The sequence below is a fragment of the Urocampus carinirostris genome, chromosome 5, assembly GCF_059441175.1.
Source record: "Urocampus carinirostris isolate Australia breed hairy pipefish chromosome 5, RoL_Ucar_1.0, whole genome shotgun sequence".
Lineage (NCBI taxonomy): Eukaryota > Metazoa > Chordata > Actinopteri > Syngnathiformes > Syngnathidae > Urocampus > Urocampus carinirostris.
In genome coordinates this window covers 37,533,170-37,545,643 of record NC_142353.1, presented here as the reverse complement: position 1 = coordinate 37,545,643, position 12,474 = coordinate 37,533,170, and the positions used below count along the sequence as shown (strand labels likewise).

Sequence of the window (12,474 nt, the reverse complement as noted above, 5' to 3'; positions counted from 1 at the left end):
ATATTTGGTATTGGAGTAATCCAAAAGTAATTGAAAGTAATCCAGTTCAAGTAACCCTACCCAACCCTGTGAACATTGTTAGTCAACATGTTGAAGATAAGACCAATTTGTTGAATCGTCTCATACGTGTTCAAAGAAATGCAGGAATCAAAATGACATAAAGGGAGTTCTTTTTATTGATACACAATTTCAACAAGAGACTTAGCGAATCAAAGATATGCGTGTATCTTTATAGTTTTTAACATAGCACGTGTACCCGGTTTGGCCCCGTCCCTTTTCACGCCTGAAGGCGTACATGCCCAGGGTTCTGTCCTTATTTGGAAGTGTTTTTGAGTTTATGCCAGTTTATGTCACCTTGCCCTTTGCCGTTATCTGTTGTCCTCCTTTGAGGAGGATTGTTTATACTAATTCGTCCTTCGAGACCTTCGCGAGATGTAAACAACATTTCTCCTAACTGTAAGCAAGTCTTTCTACATTTGTTTCTAAATGTATGCAAATCTATTCTACAAATGCAAGTTTATTTTCTACAACAAACATACCCGTGGTCCCAAACCCGGTCCTGGAACTGGTACACTCGGACCTAATCCTTGCGTCAAACAGGCAAATCATTAAAATGATCCCCCAAAATAACCCTGCCTCGTGAGTGACTTTGCACTGGCAACACAATTGCATTACATCTTCTGGAAACGGGGCTAATGATATCTATAAATTTAAATGGAGATAAGCCCCACACAAGTCAGCCCATCTTGAGTCAAACAGTTTTGGAGATTACGCGGATGTCGCCTTGCATTCCGAGACGGCGGTGAATCATCCTCTTGGTATTCCGAACGTTCCCATGTAGGCGAGGAGAGAGCGGGAAGATGAAGCTGGCGGCCGCCCATGAAAAATGCACGAATACATTTGGTTGCACACACTGATCTTCACGTCACTTGTCATCGCACGGTAGCACGTCCCGCTTGTTCCTGCTATCGGAAGTAGCTTGCCTGGCGCTAACGCTGCTAATCTAAAAAAAACAAAAAAAAAGAAGAAATGACTACTTTCTACTGCAGGGGTAACCTACCTTTTTCAAGCTGAGAGCTACTTTTTGTTCAAATTAGCGCAAGGAGCAACCAGTTTGATATGAAGTTCTGAATTAGGAACTTAGCTAGATAGCTAAACATGTAGCTTGATAGTTAGCTAAAAAGGTAAACAGCCATTTAGATAGCTGGAAAGAAAACTAAAAACCAAGCTGTATAGCTAGCTAGAAAGGAGCCCAATATTTAGCTTGATAACTAGCGAAAAGGGTAAAATGTTAGCAAAGTAGCATGCAAGAAATGTAAAAAACCATCCAAATAGCTTGGTAAATAGCTAAAAAGGTAGGTGATACAGACGCTCCCCTTCTTACGACTGTTGGACTTACGAAAAACGGTAGATACGAACATTTTTTTCGGGATGTCGAAAAATATCCGGACATTGCCCTAAGTTAGATTTTGTATTGTGTGCACCTTTTTCCGAATAGAGGACAGTACTGTAGTGCTTCTTTGCGCTGCTATCGATGTGTGGTGCTGTGAGAGCTCACCCAGCATCCACGCTGAAGTGTCACGGTCGCCGTGGCGACCAGTCTGCCGCGCCCCCGAACTCAAGCTGTAGCAGATCAGCTGATTGCTGGTCTGCTACTTAAGGCTGGGTTGTGGGTTTGGCGGGTGCTGGCTCATTACACATTCCCCGGTCTGCTATGCCTTGTCCTGTTTTAGTTTTACACATTTTCCGTCTGTTATGCCCTGTCCTGTTGAGTTCGTGCCGGAGGAACTCTGTACCGTTCTGTTCTGAGTGTAAGAATGTTTTTGTTTGTCTTGTCCCGGAGTTTTGGACAACTTTTATTTTGTTGAATAAAACTTATGGATCGTCACGCAATTGAGTTCTCTCAGTTCCTGCCTCCTGCCTCCGTTCTGGTCCGGTCACCCCTTCCACTCCACCACGCCTCGTGACATGAAGAAGAAATCCAGCTTCTACTTCCTGGTTTATGTATAATCATAACACCGCGCAAACAACTTTGAAGCTTTTATTGTCCAATATCTCTTGCGTCTATTCAATAAGGATGGTGTGAAGTTTAAAGAAGAGGCGAGCCGTTTCTTTTGAAACGAAAGTGGAATAAGAAAGCTAAATGCGTTTGAGAAAATGGTCGGAACTCTTTTTTTCAGCCAGGTTTTACCACGGAGGAGGAAGCAGCCTAACTCTTGAAGCCCATCTTCCATAAGTAAGTTAAACTTTACTTTGTTTATCTTTATAGAGCATGTTATTTGATTAAATGTTTATTTTTTTAGTACAAAACAATACAAGATACTTATACAAGCCTTAAACATACTTATGTAAAGCATAAACATACAAAATATAGCACTGAAGCAACATCAGAACAAATTCAAACGATCATCTGGAACGTAGGTCAGGCAGCGTCTGTAGTTAGCTAGAAAGGTAAACAGGTAAGAAAAATGAAAAGCTAAAAAAGTAGACGGCCATCTCACTAGCCAGATAGAAAGCTTAAAACCAAGCTGTATGGCTAGCTAGAAAGCAGCTCCTTAAGCCTCTTGAAGGTACCCTCCGCCTCATCGGACTAAAGCAGGAGTCCCCAAACTTTTTTCGGTGAGGGCCACATAACTTTTCCCTTCTCTGATGAGGGGCCGGGATCAGTTTGTAACAGAAAAAGTGCCTAAATGTAAAAAATGATTGTTTTCCAGAAAGCCACAATGGTTATGCTAACCGACGCCTCACTCGTACTATTTCACTTTTTGTAAACTTCACCAAACAACCTTTACAAACATATTTTCACATATTATCCTCCTCACAGTAAGTGTGTTGCCAGTATAAACATCTCATCTCATCAGCTGCACCGCTTATCCTCAGTAGGGTCGCGGGGATGCTGGAGCCCATCCCAGCAATCATCGAGCAGTGGGCAGGGGACACCCTGGACTAGTTGCCAGCCAATCGCAGGGCACACGGGGACAGACAACTCACTCGCTCAGTCACACCTAGGGACAATTTGGACCGGCCAATTCACCTGAAATGCATGTTTTTGGAATGTGGGAGGAAACCGGAGTACCCAAAGGAAACCCACGCAAAAACGGGGAGAACATACAAACTCCGCACAGTAAGGCTGGGAGCTGGATTTGAACCCACAGTATAAACATCTCACCTGCAAAATAGACAGTAAATGTCAGCCTCACACGACACCATTTACTTGTTGACATTAAGAGTGATTTATTGAACAGTCTCATTAAATCACGTGAAGTCCCGTGAGACTTGCCCCAAACACCCTTCTCTGACCTGTGAGACTATGTCATCTAGTGGTGATATACTGGTACTTCACTTTACTTTACAAAACAACACCAAAATCCCAAAATATAACATTTTAACTAGTCAGCAACCTGTCATGTCTTGCATGGTCGCCATAACAACCAGCTGGTGCCGCCCCTTGACACCGGCTGACACAGATTGTCTTAATGACGTGTGTGATTCATAAGGGGGGGTTTTGGGGACTGGCGGTTGCTGGATCATTGCATTATTCTGTTCTGCATTGTTCTGTTTTGCTCGGTTCGGTTTTGTTTGACTCGAGGAAGACCTGTCATGCCCGTTTGTCTGAGTTAGTGCCTTTAAGCCTGTTTTGTGAGTATTACCTAGTCTGAGTTTCCGATTGCCTGTAAGCCTGTTTTTGTTTCGTTTTTGTCCCTGCGTGTTGGACAACTTCTATTTTCTAAATAAAGTAAAAGATCGTTACGAAATTGAGTTCACACTTCCTGCCTCCCGGTTCGGTTCTCTGACACGACCCTTGTTGCGCCGTATAAAGTAGTTACTAAATAATAGTTAAAAATCAAAATAGTTCATAACTAAGGAACATTTTATCGCAAAAGTCAAACTTTATTATCAAATACAAATACACATATATGAAAAAAAAGATCAAATTGCTTTCTGGTATTGTTCAGGGGGCCGGACCAAATGTGGAGGCGGGCCGTATCCGGCCCGCGGGCCGTAGTTTGGGGACCGCTGGACTAGAGGAACCGCCGAGGTAACGAGGTGAGGACTTACTGCGTTTTTCTGCGGTATGTGGGCCTTGGCCACTCTGCTACAGCTTTGATTTCGGACAAATCTCTGATAACCTGGCCTTGCTCAATGACGAAGCCCAGGCACTCCACCCTGGAAACACGGAACTCCTTCTTCTCCACCTTAATACTCCGGGAGACGCCTAAGCACCAGTCTGACATGTTGGATATGTTGTTATATGGAGTCTGAGGAGATTAGAATATCATCCACATAGACAAAATTGATTCAACATGTTTTGGAGAACATCGTTAATGAGCTCCTGGAACTCACTTCTGGAGCATAGGTGAATTCAAATGGCATTACCCGATACTCGAAGTGTCCAATGGGTTTCTTAAAGGCAGTTTTCTAACCCTAACCCTAACCTTAACCCACTGCAAATTCGAGCCAGATGATAAGTGTCACGGTCGCCGTGGTGACCAGTCTGCCGCGCCCCCGAACGCAAGCTGTAGCAGATCAGCTGATTGCTGGTCTGCTACTTAAGGCTGGGTTGTGGGTTTGGCGGGCGCTGGCTCATTACACATTCCCCGGTTTGTTATGCCTTGTCCTGTTTTAGTTTTAAACATTTTCCGTCTGTTATGCCCTGTCCTGTTGAGTTCGTGCCGGAGGAACTCTGTATTGTTCTGTTTTGGTCCCGGAGTATTGGGCGACTTTTATTTCGTTAAATAAAACTTATGATCGTCAACGCATATGAGTTCTCCTTTCCTGCCTCCTGCCTCCGTTCCGGTCCGGTCACCCCTTCCACCCCACCACGCCTCGTGACAGCCCCCTTCCACTCCACCTCGTGACAGATAAGCATTCCAGAGGTCCAACTCGGTGAAACATCTGGCCTTCTGTTCGGGTTTGTGGCTAGATACAGGTACGGACATAACCTGATTTCTGAAAGTTGGATTATAGGCTGAAAGCTGCCTCTGGCACAGCAGGGAGTAAACCGACACTGGATAGTCGGTGGTCGCTGCTTTTAAGTGATCTGAGTAATTACCGACAGGTAGATAACTAGCGATAAAGGTAAAATGTTAGCTAGATAGCAGGCAAAAAAATGTAATAAGCTATCCGGATAGCTTGCTAAATAGCTAAAAAGGTAGCTAGATAGTTAGCCAGAAAGCTAAACAGGAAAAAAACTCATCTGGAGCTAGATGGTTAAATAGTTAAATAGCCGGATAGAAAGCTTAAATCTCAAAGGTTAAATGTCAGATGTTTTTGCTATGTTCTCACTATATACAATCATTATTGTTGTATAAAACAGTTAAGAAAAAAAGGTTGGATTATTTTGTATTTTGTAAGGGAAAACACAACATTTTGTAAGGGCATGGAGCCGTATCCACAATTTTTAAGAACAAATATATATGCAGACATCTAAGCATTGTATTTCTCACTGTTTGTTTTTAATTAGATTAGTTTCTGTCATGTCCAGCATGGTCGCCGTGGCGACCGGCTGGCCCCGCCGCCTTGGCACCGGCTGTAGCAGATTTTCTAATTTGCGTGTGTGCTTCTTAAGGGCGGGTTTTGACGATTGCCGGTTGCGGGTTCATTGCATTACTTTGCATTATTCTGTTCTGTTTGACTTGAGGAAACCTGTACTTGTCCGTTCTGAGTAAAAGCCTGTTTTGTGAGTATTCCTAGTCTGAGTCCCTGTTTGCCTGTAAGCCTGTTTTTGTTTTTGTCCCTGAGTGTTGGACGACTTTTATTTCCTTAATAAAAGTAACTGATCGTTAACGCGAATGAGTTCACCCTTCCTGCCTCCTGCCTCCGATCTGGTCCGGTCCGTGACAGTTTCCTCAAATTTGCTCTGCTTTGAACTATATTATTACCAGGTCGATTATTAAAAACAGGCGTTAATTCTATCAACCAACAAATAAAAAACATTTCACTTGAAAATCCCATCGACCCTGATGAGCTATTTTCAGAACAGGTCCGCTAGCACCTTAACTGTCCTAAGAGGCACCCACATTGGAGACCCTTTTTCTACTCCAAAGAGTTCCTGGGTGTCATGCTTAACTCATTCAGTGCCAAATATGTATAATTTTAACGTAATTTAGGGTTTTTTTCCGCCAATATTCCCAAAGATAAATAAATCCAAGAAAAACTATTATGCCTTTCCAAGTACAATATAAGGAAAAAATGGCGGTAAAATATTTGATACTTTGAAAAGTCTCATTAATTCATTCCATTTTCAGGTCATTTACATTTTGCCTGCGTACACTGAAAAAAGGAATTAAATGCTAGAAGAGACACATTTGGCCTTTTAAAGTATCATTTAAGTCTAAATTGAATATCTTAAAAAAACATTCTTAAAGAGATTTCCCAACAACAATTTTAATACTTTTTTTTTTTTAATTACCTAAAAAATGCACATTTGGCTTTTCAAGCATTTAATGTATTTTTGGGGAGTGTTGCTGAAAAAAGTATCAATTTATGAAATTTTCTAACAGCCACCAGCGGCGCTCGAGTTCAAAAGGTGAGATTTAGACCGGTGGAAGACGTGCACCGAGGAAGACTGTAACTTCTTTTATGCACAAATTGACTGTATGACAAAGGTTCTTTCCGATAATGAGGAAGATGCCTTTGATGGCGACACTTATAAGGAGGAAGATGGGGATGGTTTACCGTGAATCTCACAATTACAGTATTTTTTTATTAACAGATATGATGTATGCGTTGCGAGTGTGTTCCTAGTAGCGTGTTGGTACCTTTCACAGGCACGGTTTAGGATGAAAGGTATATTATTATTATTAAAGCTTTGAAAACCCTCTCGGTGTACCGTCTTTCTTCGTAAATATGTGTAACCATGTATAATATGTATTTGCAACTGTATATTTTTTTAATGTATTTATTTTGGAGATTTATTCTGTTATGTGTTCTACGGACTAATCAAAAAGAAGGGGCGGAGCAAATGCGGGCTGATGGGAAGTGGGGTAAAGCTGAGATACCGGTAAATCTGTCTGTTGTCGCAGCGGACAATAGTGGATATATAGTTTTCCCACCCTTAACTTTGGAAATATACATTTTGTTTCCTTGGATTACTTTCAACGGGACCCGGGCTTTACAAGTCTGCATCATACGATAATTACGGGTATCATTTTCCATCTATGATGGCAACCGTGGTTCTATAATTGTGTACTATCTATCTAGTTTGGCCTGGACAGATCTATTGACACTAACAAAGATGTTAAAAATGTCAGGAAAAAAATGTTAAAACATCATATTGCCAGACTTAACGAAATTGTGAATATGCTTGATTGCTGTTAGGATTGTCGAGAAGGGTTGTTCAAACCTCACATTGTTTGTTTGCTGTTATTAGTGTCAATAAATTTGTTCAAACCACAGTTACAATCGTGGAATTTACAGCCTGGTCTGGCTTAAACTTGTGATTATGTCACAAGCTTTAATGCGGGCGCACGCGGCTTATATATAGGTGCGGCTTGTGTTAGTACAAAAGTGGCAAATTACCTAAAAAGTGTATGGTGCGGCTTATAATCAGGTGCGCTCTATGGTCCGGAATCTACGGTAATTTATTTTTGGGGAGTGTTGCTGAAAAAAAAATATCTTTAGCGCTGAACGAGTTAAGATGTTGCTGTTGATATAACCTGTATAACCCTTCTCAAGGTTTCTTATTTTCCTTGTGCAGAGATTTGAGTTTTTCCTTGCCCGCATGTTGGTTGAAGATCAGGGGATGGTGTCATTGTAATCCTGTGCAGTCTTTTGAGACATCTTGTGATTTAGGGTGTCACGAATAAATGTGACTTAATTTGACTGAGTTGGACATTCCTAATAAAATTTTGAGAATGAAAAAAAACCTTATCAAGATCATGAAGTTGAAATGTCCCATCCAAGACGCCCTGAGTCAGTGAGTGGGTGGTGTTAGATTATTAAAATAGGTCACTGAGTATGTTGTCACCTTAACATGAGTTTTACAGCTATGTTAAGTATATTATTTAATCATCACATCATTACTTTGATAATCACATTATTCATTTACCGGATTTTCCGCACTATAAGGCGCACCTAAAAGCCTTTATTTTTTTCAAAAGCCGACCATGCGCCTTATAATACAGTGCGCCTTATATATGGATCAATATTAAGTCGCAAAGTCTTGCAACTAATGCAGCAGATTAGACTAGATTTTCCCCCGAACGCCAAGTAGTCCGCGGTGTATGCTGGGATTTATTTACCGGCGTTTCATTGGCTAACCAGTGTGTCAATCATCATTTGAATCGATCACTATTGGCTAAAGTTATTCAGAGGTAAAGGGGGCGGATTATTTTTATCATTTACAGGCTGGCATAGGCTAAAGCGGCAAAACAAAGCCTGCAATTGGCCAAAAAAGATGTGTCAATCATCAGTTGAATTGATCACTATTGGCTAAAGTTATTTGGAGGTAAAGGGGGCGGATCCTTTTTATCATTTACAGGCTAGCATAGGCTAAAGCGGCAAAACAAAGCCTGCAATTGGCCGAAAAAGATGAATGTGAATAGCAAGTTCGGTTGCCTACGGCATAGAGGAAACCATTCTGTATTTGTAAATATTTTACTCTCCTGGATTTACTGCACTCACGGATATAAGAGGACCATGGTTGCACATTATTATTGAACACAACGACTTCGGTGAGCTACTCCGGCTATATATTTTCCCTGTATATTGTTTCAGACTGAACTCCATGTTTCTGTGATAAGCGGTGCAGATAATGGATGGAATGGAGTGTCTATTTTTAAATCAAACTCAATTCCAAGTGTTTATTGTCATATGCACAGTAAAGTTGCGAGCGAAAAAGAAAATAGAAACTAAGGAATGGTTGGCATTTCTTGAATCCCAAGACTTTAACCTTCCGAATGATATTTGGAACGATGCATTTGAGTGACATCGTACGGACACCGCATCCGCACGCGTCTACGACACGTATTTGCTTCTTTGCAAGCTTTGGGAATGTTAAGGGGGTAATCAGTTGGACTGAACTATCTGACTGTTTTGTCGACATTCCCGTTGTAGCGCTTTATAATCTGGTGCGTCTTATGTATGTCAAATATAGGACCAAAAACAATTTTTCCGGGGTGCGCCCGATAACCCGGTGCGCCTTATAGTGCGGAAAATACGGTAGTTGTTGTAAATGTACATCATATTCATCCACATATCTTAGTGAAGTATTTACTTGCTGAATGTATTCTTTCATATCAGTGTACTTTCACAGCAATGGTCTTATCATACAACCTTGAAGACTCAGCAATGTGCAGGGTTGGGTAGGGTTTCTTTAACTTGATTACTTTCAATGACTTTTGGATTACTCCAATACCAAACATGCCAATAAAAGACAAAAGAAACTAAATATGAATAAAATGACTCAATTTTGTGCAGGCTTGGAGAGTAACGGAATACACGAAACGGCAAAACTGATGTTGGCAAGCTGTTTGGATTGATTTTCATTTCGTTTCTGTCGCATTTTATGTTCGTTTTGCCAGAGATCAAAGCCGGGATAGAAAGCTTACCACGTGTTGTGAGTCATCATTTTATTCATATTTAGTTTATTTTGTCTGTTATTAGCATATTTGGTATTGGAGTAATCCAAAAGTAATTGAAAGTAATCAAGTTCAAGTAACCCTACCCAACCCTGGCAATGTGCAGTACTACCGTATTTTCCGCACTATAAGGCGCACCGGGTTATAGGGCGCACCCCGAAAAGTTTTTGGTCCTATATTTGACATACATAAGACGCACCGGATTATAAGGCGCTACAATGGGAACGTCGACAAAACAGTCAGATAGTTCAGTCAAACTTATTACACCCTTAACATTCCGAAAGCTTGCAAAGAAGCAAATACGTGTCTCAGACATGTACGGAAACAGTGTCTGTACGATGTCACTCAAATGCATCGTTCCATCATTCGGAAGGTTAAAGTCTTGGGATTCAAGAAATGCCAACCCTTCCTTAGTTTCTATTTTCTTTTTCGCTCGCAACTTTACTGTGCATATGACAATAAACACTTGGAATTGAGTTTAATTTAAAAAAAACACACTCCATTCCATCCATTATCTGCACCGCTTATCACAGAAACATCGAGTTCAGTCTGAAACAAGATACAGGGAAAATATATAGCCGGAGTAGCTCACCAAAGTCGTTGTGTTAAATAATAATGTACAACCATGGTCCTCTTTTATCCGTGAGTGTAGTAAATCCAGGAGAGTCAATACAGTACAGAATAGTGAAATATTGTTTTCTCTATGCCGCCAACCCAACTTGCTATTCACATTCATCTTTTTCAGCCAATTGCAGGCTTTGCTTTGCCCCTTTAGCCTATGCCAGCCAGTAAATGATAAAAAGGATCCGCCCCCTGTCTTGATACCTTCTTCTGACCACGCTCCAATCTCCCGTTCCGGCTACATGACTTGATTCCTTCCTTCGACCTTGCTCCAATCTCCAGTTCCGACTACCTAAGTTGATTCTTTCCTCCGACCACGCTCTGATCTTCCGGTCCGGCTATCTGACTTGATTCCTTCCGCTGACCACGCTCGTATCTCCCGTACCGGCTACCTGACTTGATTCCTTCTTCTGCCTACGCTCCGATCTCCCGTTCCGGTTACATGACTTGATTCCTTCCTTCGACCATGCTCCAATCTCCCGTTCCGACTACCTGAGTTGATTCTTTCCTCCGACCACGCTCTGATCTCCCGGTCTGGCTATCTGACTTGATTCCTTCCGCTGACCACGCTCCGATCTCCCGTTCCGGCTACATGACTTGATTCCTTCCTTCGACCTTGCTCCAATCTCCCTTTCCGACTACCTGACTTGATTCCTTCTTCTGCCTACGCTCCGATCTCCCGTTCCGGTTACATGACTTGATTCCTTCCTTCGACCTTGCTCCAATCTCCCGTTCCGACTACCTGAGTTGATTCTTTCCTCCGACCACGCTCTGATCTCCCGGTCTGGCTATCTGACTTGATTCCTTCCGCTGACCACGCTCCGATCTCCCGTTCCGGCTACATGACTTGATTCCTTCCTTCGACCTTGCTCCAATCTCCCTTTCCGACTACCTGAGTTGATTCTTTCCTCCGACCAAGCTCTGATCTCCCGGTCCGGCTATCTGCCTTGATTCCTTCCGCTGACCACGCTCCGATCTCCCGTACCAACTACCTGTCTTGATTCCTTCTTCTGCCCACGCTCCGATCTCCCGTTCCGGCTACATGACTTGATTCCTTCCTTCGACCTTGCTCCAATCTCCAGTTCCGGCTACCTGACTTGATTCTTTCCTCCGACCACGCTCTGATCTACCGGTCAGGCTATCTGCCTTGATTCCTTCCGCTGACCACGCTCCGATCTCCCGTACCGGCTACCTGTCTTGATTCCTTCTTCTGACCACGCTCCGATCTCCCGTTCCAGCTACATGACTTGATTCCTTCCTTCGACCTTGCTCCAATCTCCCGTTCCGACTACCTGAGTTGATTCTTTCTTTCGACCACGCTCTGATCTCCCGGTCTGACTATCTGACTTGATTTCTTCCGCTGACCACGCTCCGATCTCCCGTACCGGCTACCTGACTTGATTCCTTCTTCTGCCCACGCTCCGATCTCCCGTTCCGGCTACATGACTTGATTCCTTCCTTCGACCTTGTTCCAATCTCCAGTTCCGGCTACCTGACTTGATTCTTTCCTCCGACCACGCTCTGATCTCCCAGTCAGGCTATCTGCCTTGATTCCTTCCGCTGACCACGCTCCGATCTCCCGTACCGGCTACCTGTCTTGATTCCTTCTTCTGACCACACTCCGATCTCCGGTTCCGGCTACCTGACTTGATTCTTTCCTCCGACCACGCTCTGATCTCCGGGTCTGTCTATCTGACTTGATTCCTTCCGCTGACCATGCACCGATCTCCCGTACCGGCTACCTGACTTGATTCCTTCTTCTGCCCACGCTCCGATCTCCCGTTCCGGCTACCTGACTTGATTCCTTCCTTCGACCTTGCTCCAATCTCCAGTTCCGGCTACCTGACTTGATTCTTTCCTCCGACCACGCTCTGATCTCCCGGTCAGGCTATCTGACTTGATTCCTTCCGCTGACCACGCTCCGATCTCCCGTACCGGCTACCCGTCTTGATTCCTTCTTCTGACCACGCTCCGATCTCCCGTTCTGGCTACATGACTTTATTCCTTCCTTCGACCTTGCTCCAATCTCCAGTTCCGGCTACCTGACTTGATTCCTTCCTCCGACCACGCTCTGATCTCCAGGTCCGGCTATCTGACTTGATTCCTGCCGCTGACCATGCACCGATCTCCCGTACCGGCTACCTGACTTGATTCCTTCTTCTGCCCACGCTCCGATCTCCCGTTCCGGCTACATGACTTGATTCCTTCCTTCGACCTTGCTCCAATCTCCAGTTCCGACTACCTGACTTGATTCTTTCCTCCGACCACGCTC

The 12,474-nt window shown here is 43.4% G+C and overlaps 1 protein-coding gene across 1 annotated transcript in view; it reads left to right on the top strand.

The window, feature by feature from the left end:
• The window catches only part of LOC148366224 (natterin-3-like), a 163,718-nt gene that overhangs the window by 64,710 nt on the left and 86,534 nt on the right, over positions 1–12,474 (top strand). The window lies entirely within an intron of this gene.